Genomic DNA, 10,027 nt, shown 5'->3' on the forward strand with positions numbered 1-10,027 from the left:
TGTCTGAGTATGCTTTTCTGCACTAATTTTACCATCATGATGTCCACATCAAGCTTTTCTGCTTTGCTTAGAAAAATGTGGCATGTATATATGACATGTAAAGATGGTCAGAAACCCTGCTGAAGTTAAGACACACAACATCTATTATTGCTCTTCTGTTCACAGCTCTATCAGCCCGAAGCAGAAGGAAAACAGATTAGTTTGATGTGGGCTGCTCTCAACAGATTCATTCTGTCTGTTAGTTATTTCTTTGCCATCTTCCAGATGTTTACATATAACTGCTTGATTATTTGTCCATTTTATTTGTTGTAGCACTTTTTTAGAAATTGAAGTGAAAGTGAAAAATACTCTGGCTTCTTTTTTACCCTTTAAGCACTACACTTTTCCTTTTTCAATATCTTGGAACCTTAGCAAGCACCTCCAAGTTATCAGAGATGCCTGCTGAAATCTTTAAATAGTTTTGGCCAGTGCTCTAAATAAGCTGGAGTCCATTTTATTAGTCTGCAAGATCGTGGTTCTCTGTTTTTCATAATAATTGTATTACCCAAGTGATTATACTAGACTTCTTTAGTGAATACTGAAACAAGAAAGGCATTAAATTGATCTAAGACATTACTAGTTTTCTCTCTCAACTGAGTATTGAATAGTTTCTCAGTCTTTCTCTTATTCCTTACAGAATTCAAGTAGAAACTCAGTAGTCATAAACTGTAATGTTCTTTATAGAAACAGATTTTTTAAGCTGGTCACTTATAAAAGGTTGCTTGTTTCTCTTAATTATAACTTCTTCTGTGTCTTGTTCTTTTTGATTTCTGTCCCCACATACTTATGCATTCCTTTATACTAATCTTAGTAATCTCACATAATTTTCATTTCCTGTATGACTCTTTCAGGTGTTTGAGGTCAATGTATATGACTTAACCAGATGATTTCTTACTATATACTTGCTATTCTTTCCTTGCATTTGGATCATTAAATTCCGAACAGCATGTTTTTCATAAGGAAGTGCTTAATTCCTTTATTCCTTTAAACTTCTCTTCCATGATGTGATCTCATGAGTATCCTGAGTTTGTTGAAGTTCTGCTTTCTTGAAATCCTTTCTTTCTTCTGTTTTGCTGTTTTTCCTTCTCTCCTTCAAAAGGATCGTGGATACTTTCATTTCATGTTCACACAAGTTCTCTTCCACCCTCATGTTCTCATCCATATCCTATTTAGCACAAGGCTGCTATTCTGTCCTTTCTAGTTGCTTCCTCTACTTTCTGTATCAAGGCTGTCACAAAATATTTATATATGTATTATGCTCTCTCACAGTAAGCTGTTATATTCCTTTCCAACTGAAGTCTATGTAAACTTTTTTCCCTGTTTTTATGAAGTTCCATGCCTTAGAGGATTTGGCTAGTTTCTCAAAGAAAGCAAAAACACCCCCAAAAAGTGCCACCCCACAAAAGCCAAAACTAAACTCAAGCCTTATACAACAGATACTTCTGGCTTGGGATTTCAACAGGAATCTCCATGCTCTCATAATAGGTGCATGTATCCTCTTTCTTGACAAGCCACCATGTGTGCCCTTGTATTTTAGTCAAATGAGCCATTATGTTCATTGAGATGGATTTTCGTAGTAAGAATCCCAGCTTTTTTTTACTGTTTTCTATTCCTGATTTCTATGTTTGAAGAGACATTTCTAGATTTGAAAGGAGAGCAGATCATTCAGGCTTCAGATTGCCTGCTTAACCTATCATCAAAGGAAAAAATTAACACCCATTCTCATGGAACTGTTTACATTAATATTTTTCAATAAAAACTCAAAACTTCTCCCAGTATGCATTCATCATTTGGGTTTTTTTCTGCTGACTCTCAGTCTGAGATTTGAATTTTACTTCTATATACTATAAGAGGAAGAAAATGGCACCTATAGTCCAGATTTAGGAGCACTTCTTATATAGAGAGGATAAATGGGAGAAATATTTGGCCTTAAAACTGGAAAATTGGTTAGAAATCATAAGTTATTTTCTCACTCTTCTACTTATGCAGGTATTGTGTTTACTAAGAAGAACATGTATTTTTCATGTGCTTCAAATAAAGTATGTGTATAATCCTCATTAAAACAAGAGAGTTACAGCATGAAGCCACATTAATGGCTTGAAATAAACTCTAAGAGTAAAAACTGTTTTTCTGGTAGTGACACTGCCCTGGTGTGTGAACTTGGGCAACTCATTTATCTGTCCTTTAATTTTTGGTTCCCCAGCCACAAAATGACTATGACAAGACTTCTCAAATTTGTGAGGTGTTTGTCTTAGAGAATATTTATGAACCCATAAAGGTCCCTAGATGATAAATGCTACAGAAAATGAAGGATTATTATTAATGGTGCCCACTCGGAATGATGCTTGTATCTTAGTGATAACTTTATCCCTAAAATCACTACAAGAAGATTTAAAAGCTTACAGAAAATGCTGAAATGAGGCAAATTTTCCCTCATCTCTGTAGAGCAGCAGCACTAAGAGCTCTAGCACACATCTGTCATCTGGAGGCCAAGCAGGCCTTCCACAATTCCAGGAAATCAATTCCAAAACCTGTAGACTGTCAGTTGCTTGTACACTGGAGGCCATACAGGCAGCAGATTAAACTGTATGAGAAAACTGTAGCAGGCTCTAGACTGCATGTAATGGAGACCCTCAACGACCTTTCCGAAGACTTGGGAAACATGCATTGACGTTACCAATGGGCCCTTTTGTAGCACCAAAACTGCACACTGAACTTCTCTTACTCATCAGACAGGGTCATTCACAACTGAGCTATTTCTGAAGAGGAAGAACAAACCAGAAAATGTAATCACCATCTTTTCTTCTTGTAGAAAACGTACAAGAATATCAGAGCTGCATTATCCTTATGACAAGAAAAAAAGAAAAAAAGAAAAAAAAGAAAAAGAACTTGGTAGTTCTGAAGGCCGCAGTGTCCAGCAACATTTAATGGGGCTACCGTTCCTGAATCTTTAATCCCAATACCCAAAATACTGGCCAAAAGGATTGCTGATGCAGAAGGCTGATTCAGACAAGTAACAGTTTCAGTTTTGTTGTTTTATTCAGACTCTGTTAACCACCCCCTGGTTTTTAGCCTTCATTTTTTCTAGAGTAGACCCTGACAGTTCAAATTGATAATGTGACTCTTTCAGTGCTGCTGACTTGGGGGTTCATGCTATAATGTGCAACTCTCCTCTCTTTTGGATTGTGGTTGTGCTTCTTTGAATAGCTCCTTTACATTCACTATGACACCTAAACATGACTTTTTCCTTTGCTAAAAGATCATATGGACTCATATCCCAAGCTGGTCATAACTTATCGAGTTTTGTATTTAGTTCCAAAGCAGCTTTCAGGGCATCAGACTAAGCGAGTTCTTGGTCTGACAGCAAGGCTGTACAACCTCTGTAAGGCACATGATCAGAGAGGGAAGTAGTGAACAGGAACTGCCCTTACCATTCTCATGTTTTGTTGACTCTGCCACAGACTTCCTATATGACCTTGACCAAGTTTTTAAATCTATTTCCCAATTCCCTGTGTGCTATTCTGGGGTAATAATTCCCCATGTCAGAAGCAGCTGAGTATAAATTTATTGCTAAATGTCTTTTATGCTAAGATTTCTAAGTAATATAGTCTTTCAAAGAAAATTATCTTTCTGCTAAAGGAGCAATTGCTCTACTGATTATAAACTAACCTTGTTTATATTTTTAACTTTGCTTTATCAGAGATCTTGTTCTGATACATATTTATGTTGTACCTTATGCTTTCATTTACACATCAGTATTTTTCTGCCACTTAGATATTTTTACAAACGTCTTGATCAGCTATAGCACTTTTGGTGCTAGGCACTGTAGAATTAGACCACCTATGTTCTGGGGAGGAAAGCTGGGGAAAAAGGTACGGAGGAGCAATCCCTGCACACACACAAAAAGGAAATCTATGGGCTAAATGACTGAAGAATGGAATGAAAGGCATATGAATATAAAGAGCAGACTTTCAAAGACTGTTTTAGCCACAGGCCTTTTCATGTCAAATATCTGTTGCATCCAAGCTGTAAAAAGCAAAGCAGGAATTTCTAGGATTGATTTTCATCCCTTTGACTCATCTCTTTCCTTTGCCCATTTGGTCTCGTAAGACAGGTCCAGAGTGTGCAACAGGAAACCAAGCAAAAACAATACAAGAAAAACGCATTTTAATTTTAGCCACACAGCTGCTTCTGGGTTCTTTAAATACACTCCTCTCTAAGTGCTTCCATACACCAAGATATACAAGCGCTCTAGACAGGCTGAGTCTCAACTGCAAACTCATTCCACAACTAATCTCTGTCTGGCATTGTTACAGCGATCAAACCAAGTTGGTCAAATGCCCAGTTGGGGCAAACTCGGTTCTTGTCCAAGGGCTCTCTGTTATGTGGCTTGAAATGATGAGCTACAGTCTCCAAGTTCTTTAGGCAGGGACAAGTTTTCAGATAGGGATTAAAAACAGCCTCTTTTTTTCCTTATTCTCTCTCTCGGCACAGTAATACACAGCATAAGAAACCAAAAATATCCTTTGAAGGCATGCCTGTGAGTGACACTGTGCCCTAGTATAATGTGACAGGTGACCTATTCTCCTTGTGTCAGGCTGCATGTAGCCTTGCTGTCTGGAAAACTATGTGGGGAATTTAAGGACTACCAGAAGAAAAATGGGAAATCTAAAAGCTCAGTCACATACTCAGTTCTTCATCTTGAGTTGTTTTTTCCCTTTGGCTTTTGAAGGTGAAACATAAGCCACTTCTGAATTCCAGAGGTTTTTTACTGCCATCATGTGGAGACTGTCCTCAAAAAAATGAAAAACTGTCTTCCCTGACTGCATATGATTTTTCCTGCCCCTGGCAAAACTGAAAGAATCTAATTCAGTCTTACATCTGCACAGGGCTAGTCCTGGAGCCACAAATGCCACAACATCTGCTAAATATTCTACCATCCTTAGCACACTTTGCTTTTGCCCTTCTGAAGCAGTTAGACAAGAGTGTGACAGCCTGGGTATGCTTGTAATTTCTGATATTCCATTACAGGGTTCTTTCTTGGGTCTTCAGGAACGTACAAGCATTTAATATCAATGCTATTTCTTTCCATGCAGCAACGCTACAAAGGAAAACAATATTACAGTAGGGTATCACAAATCCAATTACAAAAAATATATTGGGATCAGAAATAAAAATTTTCAGGCATTCCTATTCCCACTATGCAATCCTCCATTTTATCTGACCACCGTAACAATCGCACTTGAGAAATTTGATAAAAACATTAAAACTGTTCCAGAAGGTTGGAAATTTAGAGGACTATATTCCAAGATTTCAAAAGTTTTGACCAAAACCAATGACTACATTTCAATAACAAAAAAAAGCAACATGGATCACCACCACATTTTATTTCTATTTTATTTCTACTTCGCTTATTTTTAGTTTTGTAGTGCACTGATTAACATCATATTTACTAATAAACTATACAATTTTTCAGTGAGCTTTTCAGCAGTATTGACAGATTTTCCTTAAAGGTTTCCCTTTTGTTAAATCAATATAATCTGGAAGATACTTACTGTCAGAACATTTCATAGAAACTCCATTATTTTACCAAAGACACGCAAACAAGTGGCCCCATTTTTAAGAGTGGTGAGCCTCCAGTAGCTCCTCATGAATTCACAGGAGCACAACAGAAAGCAGACATGCACGTACATTAGGAATCCAATTGGTATCTTCTGTCCAGTCTGCTATATCACTTGAAATAAAAACTGGTTTTTAGTTTCTCTGTGACCAGAGGTTGCAAACAGTAATTATGGACCTCAGGAAGGCCCATAAATGACTCTGGAACAAAAGCACGTTCTAATTAATACCGACATCCTCTTATACATTAGACTTCTTCAGAAGAGCTGCTGTACTCAACAAGTTTCAAAAGTTGCTCTGAAGATTTGTGAAGTATTATCACCAGGGCACTGCCTTTTTCTAGTGTCATAAAAACCTGTTCAGATTTGGCTATACTATACACAGCCCACTGTAAAAATCAGCGCTTAGCAGCTTTTCCTTGATCTGCTCCTATAAGCCCTCACAATTCCCACAGCACTGGACACAAAGTGTTCAGTTTTTCGCTGTGATAATCAGTGTAAGTTATAGGTAATATAAATCCTGCTACTATTCCTACAATAGGGGAACATACTTTGCCCTACAAATCAAGAGCCAGTTCTGTATTTGTCTTTTAAATCATTCTAGCAATTCTGAACATTTCACAAACATATTGTTAAGCTAAGCCTCAGACACTACTAAGAGAAGCCCCCCACACCAGACTAATTCAGCCAGCTAACAAAACAAGCCTACAGGGAAAGCAACTGAGTCACAGCGGCATCTGAGATTCTCGGAAAGCCTACGTCCAGTCTACATCCTTGGCTCATCTATCCATACTGTGAGGCACAGCACATGCCTGTATCAATGTTACCACATCATATGATCTCTGTAATGACTACTCTGTAGGAAATGTAATCCTTCTATGTGCAACTAATATGGTTGGTCTTTAATCCTCCACAGCACAGGTCTGTACTGAAGGTTCAAGATTTAAGTTCTCTTCCGCATGAAGTACATTTGTTATCCTTGCATATTAAGTTACAAATTCTTGCCTTTTCATTTGCTCGTAAAAATTATGAAAATAACAGGCCAAAATCCTTACCAAATTAATATTCTCAAATACAGCCATGTCAAACATAGTTCCTAAAAGTTAGGAAAATGCAGATTTGAAACGACCAATGCATCTTTAATTCTTCTACATTATGCATTTATGCTTCCGGATATCCTTAATTACCTACTGACATCTTAGGGTTTTTCCACCAAACCTGTCATTCAGTTGACTGGCTAAATGGTATTGGGAATAAATCACATAGAGAATTAGGCTGTTGTTCGTAGTACTCCTACCTCATATTTGTTGCCCTTGGTACATAAATAACAGAATCACAGAATATTCTGAGTTGGAAGCGACCCTCGAGGATCATCAAAGTCCAACTCTTACAAGACAATCCCAAGAATCACACCATGTGCCTAAACAAATAACATTGTTTTAAAGTTATTGTAATTTTATCTAAATTAGATAAAAGCCTATTCATCCTGAAAGAAAAGTCCACAGGCAGTCCTTGATTGGACCATGTTTGTCCTTCCCTATATTCTGTAATCCAAAGAGACACACGACACCCAGTGGTTATTAAAAATAACGCAGGTATACAGAAGCCACGTAGAATGTAAAGACGTTTATCACAATTCTCAGGTTCATAAAATTAGGATGAAACTAGAAAAATGAAGATACTGGACAAGTTACAATACATAGTAAAGAGTCAGTAGAGATGGTCTTAACAGATTCAACACTCATGACACAAAAAAACTCCCAAAGCCACCACCACCATACAAACAGAAATAATTTTTGAACTGCAGGAAAACATGACATCTAGCTACTTTGAAGCAAACAGTAGCTCTTGCATGACGACAGCATAAATCCTGTAGATTTCTCCATCAGAAAATAACACTATCATGAGGAGATTTCCCAGAGAGCATTGCATTAAGTAAAGCTATCCTTCTATCCTTCTATACTGTAGCTTCCCACACACTGGAGACTATACTGAAGACAGAGAAGGTGACTGTGCTGGGGAAGTGAGAGAATACAACAGGGTTTGCTGTTGTCCAGAGTACTCTGGGCTGCTGCAATGCTCTGATGCTGCATGAGTTAAAAACAGTCACTGGGGCTGCTCTTTTGCACAGCTTCCCCAAATCCTCAGTTGGCCCAAAAGTCTAGGAGCTTGCAAAGGAGGTATTACAACTGCTTTTGTTCTCCTCAAACATAAAACAGTACAGAAGAATGTAAAGAGCATCAAAAGTGCTTTATTATTGATATGCCATCTCTGCTAATCATTTGTTATTTTTAAATTAACATCATTCTGTCTTCTCTAAAATTGGATACATTTATGGTAAAGATGAAGTCGCAGACAGACACAAGAATATGAAAGATGTGTACTTTGAAAAGGATACATACCTAGATAAAGTTGAAATGTAGAAGAAAAAAGAGCTATTGCAAAAATACAGAGAAAAATCTTGTTAAGTCAACTGCTAGGTGAAATTCAACGACCTGTGATAGACTTCAGGTCAGAGCACATGACCACACATTTCCTGCTTTGATAATTATTAAATATTAATTATTAAAAAAACCCACATGTGGAATGTCCTTTCAAACAGATTTGAAGCTGTAATATTGTTTTAATGTCCAACAACACAGCTAACACAAATATAAAAGGAAACACCTTTGAGTGCCACTCTGCTGAAAGGTGAAGCAAACACTTCATTCGTATGAATTCATTCTTTTGTTGAAACCAATGAAAACTTGGAGGCATCATTTGAACAATATTCTTCTACTTATGTATTAAAATTACAGAAGTGAATGATAGAAGGAGCAAAGATACCTGTATTAAAATATCATAAATATTAGACTTTGGTTCAGTGAAGCGAGATGAATAAAGCTATTTATTTGTAGACTAACTTAGTGCAATTTAGTACCTGTTAAATTGTATTTTGTCTGTGGTACCAAAACAAATCAGTAAGTATATGAAAAAAAAAGATTGAGTACATGGTGTTTCCAGACCTAGCATTTCCAGTTCTGACAATGTAATATGAAACCACATTATTCTGACCTGGCTATGCTTTACTTTCAAAGTTTGGCAAACATTTCTTTCTACTCCTGTGTTAGGACAAAAGATTCTTTGTCCCATAAGCATTTATGAAGTCCATGAATCAACACCTTGATTAACTGTTCAGTAAGCACACAAGACCTATTATTTAACCACCTATTGGATAAATACTTGCCTTTGTCCCTCTTAAGACATAAAAGATGATTCTTGCATCTTCTCCTGAAAGAAGAGATTCAACACCTTTTTTTAATAAAAGTGTTGAAACACCTGAACTGAATAAACATGCAGTCATACTTCACTTACATTCTTTTCACACTTTTCCTGTTGTATGGCCAGAACAAACAGGGAAGTGAACAAAAAGTTAATACTTATTTGTCAAAACACTCACCTTTAGGATAAACAAATCAACCACTGTACAACATAAGGAGAATGCAAAACATCCTGTTGCCACAGACAGTAGTCACTGAACTCACACAGCAAATAAGATCTTGGATCAGTGAAGAATCAAATGAGAGGAAAAGGAAGAGAAGGGCCAATGACAGAAATATTATTAAAACCACCAAAAAAGGCATATTTTGGAGCAGGAAGAATTCAGATGATAATGCTCAATATAAACCTAAGGTTTAATTCAACTGAAGTCAAGGAGAATTCAAGCGAAAAGAATTAATTTATTTAGAAAACAGATTTACCTTGACTATCCAAGAAAACTGCTCTATTAAACAGACAGTATTTCGGTTCTCCTACCTGCTGTCCCTTGAATGAAAGCCTGGTATCACACATTCCAAATCTGTTCCAAATCACCTGAACTGAACTGAACTGAACTGCAGGTTGTCTGTCCCAAACATAGGCTGCTTGCTCTCCGATGAGCTGTTTTCAGCGAGCACCCACACATACTCCATATCCTGAGAAACCTGTGGAGATCAGTAAGGGTTGTGTCTGGGTATAAGGCAAACAGGGCCATGCCTGAGTAAATATGATGATACAACAGCATTCTTAACATGCTATTCCTCAGAACCCAAACCTCCTAAACAGTAAGGAATCCAAATCCAGAGTCCAGATATCACATATCTCACGCCACAGTTTAGATGTAAGTCAGACCCAACTCTGGCATTTAAATACTCAAAAATACATCCTAGGAATATGTGTCACTAGCATTCTCTCACAGCATTTCAGATTGGTAGGACTGGAATCCATCAGTGTTGTATTTTCAAAATGACAGTGTCATTTCATGTAATCACAGATATTTTTGTTTTGCATTTGACAGGTTATGAGACTACGTGGAGATTAAAGGTCCTTCTGTTTTTTACTCAGGAATTTAT

This window comes from Pipra filicauda, unplaced genomic scaffold, assembly GCF_003945595.2.
Source record: "Pipra filicauda isolate LSUMZ 115617 unplaced genomic scaffold, ASM394559v2 scaffold75_size2874737_pilon, whole genome shotgun sequence".
Classification (NCBI taxonomy): domain Eukaryota; kingdom Metazoa; phylum Chordata; class Aves; order Passeriformes; family Pipridae; genus Pipra; species Pipra filicauda.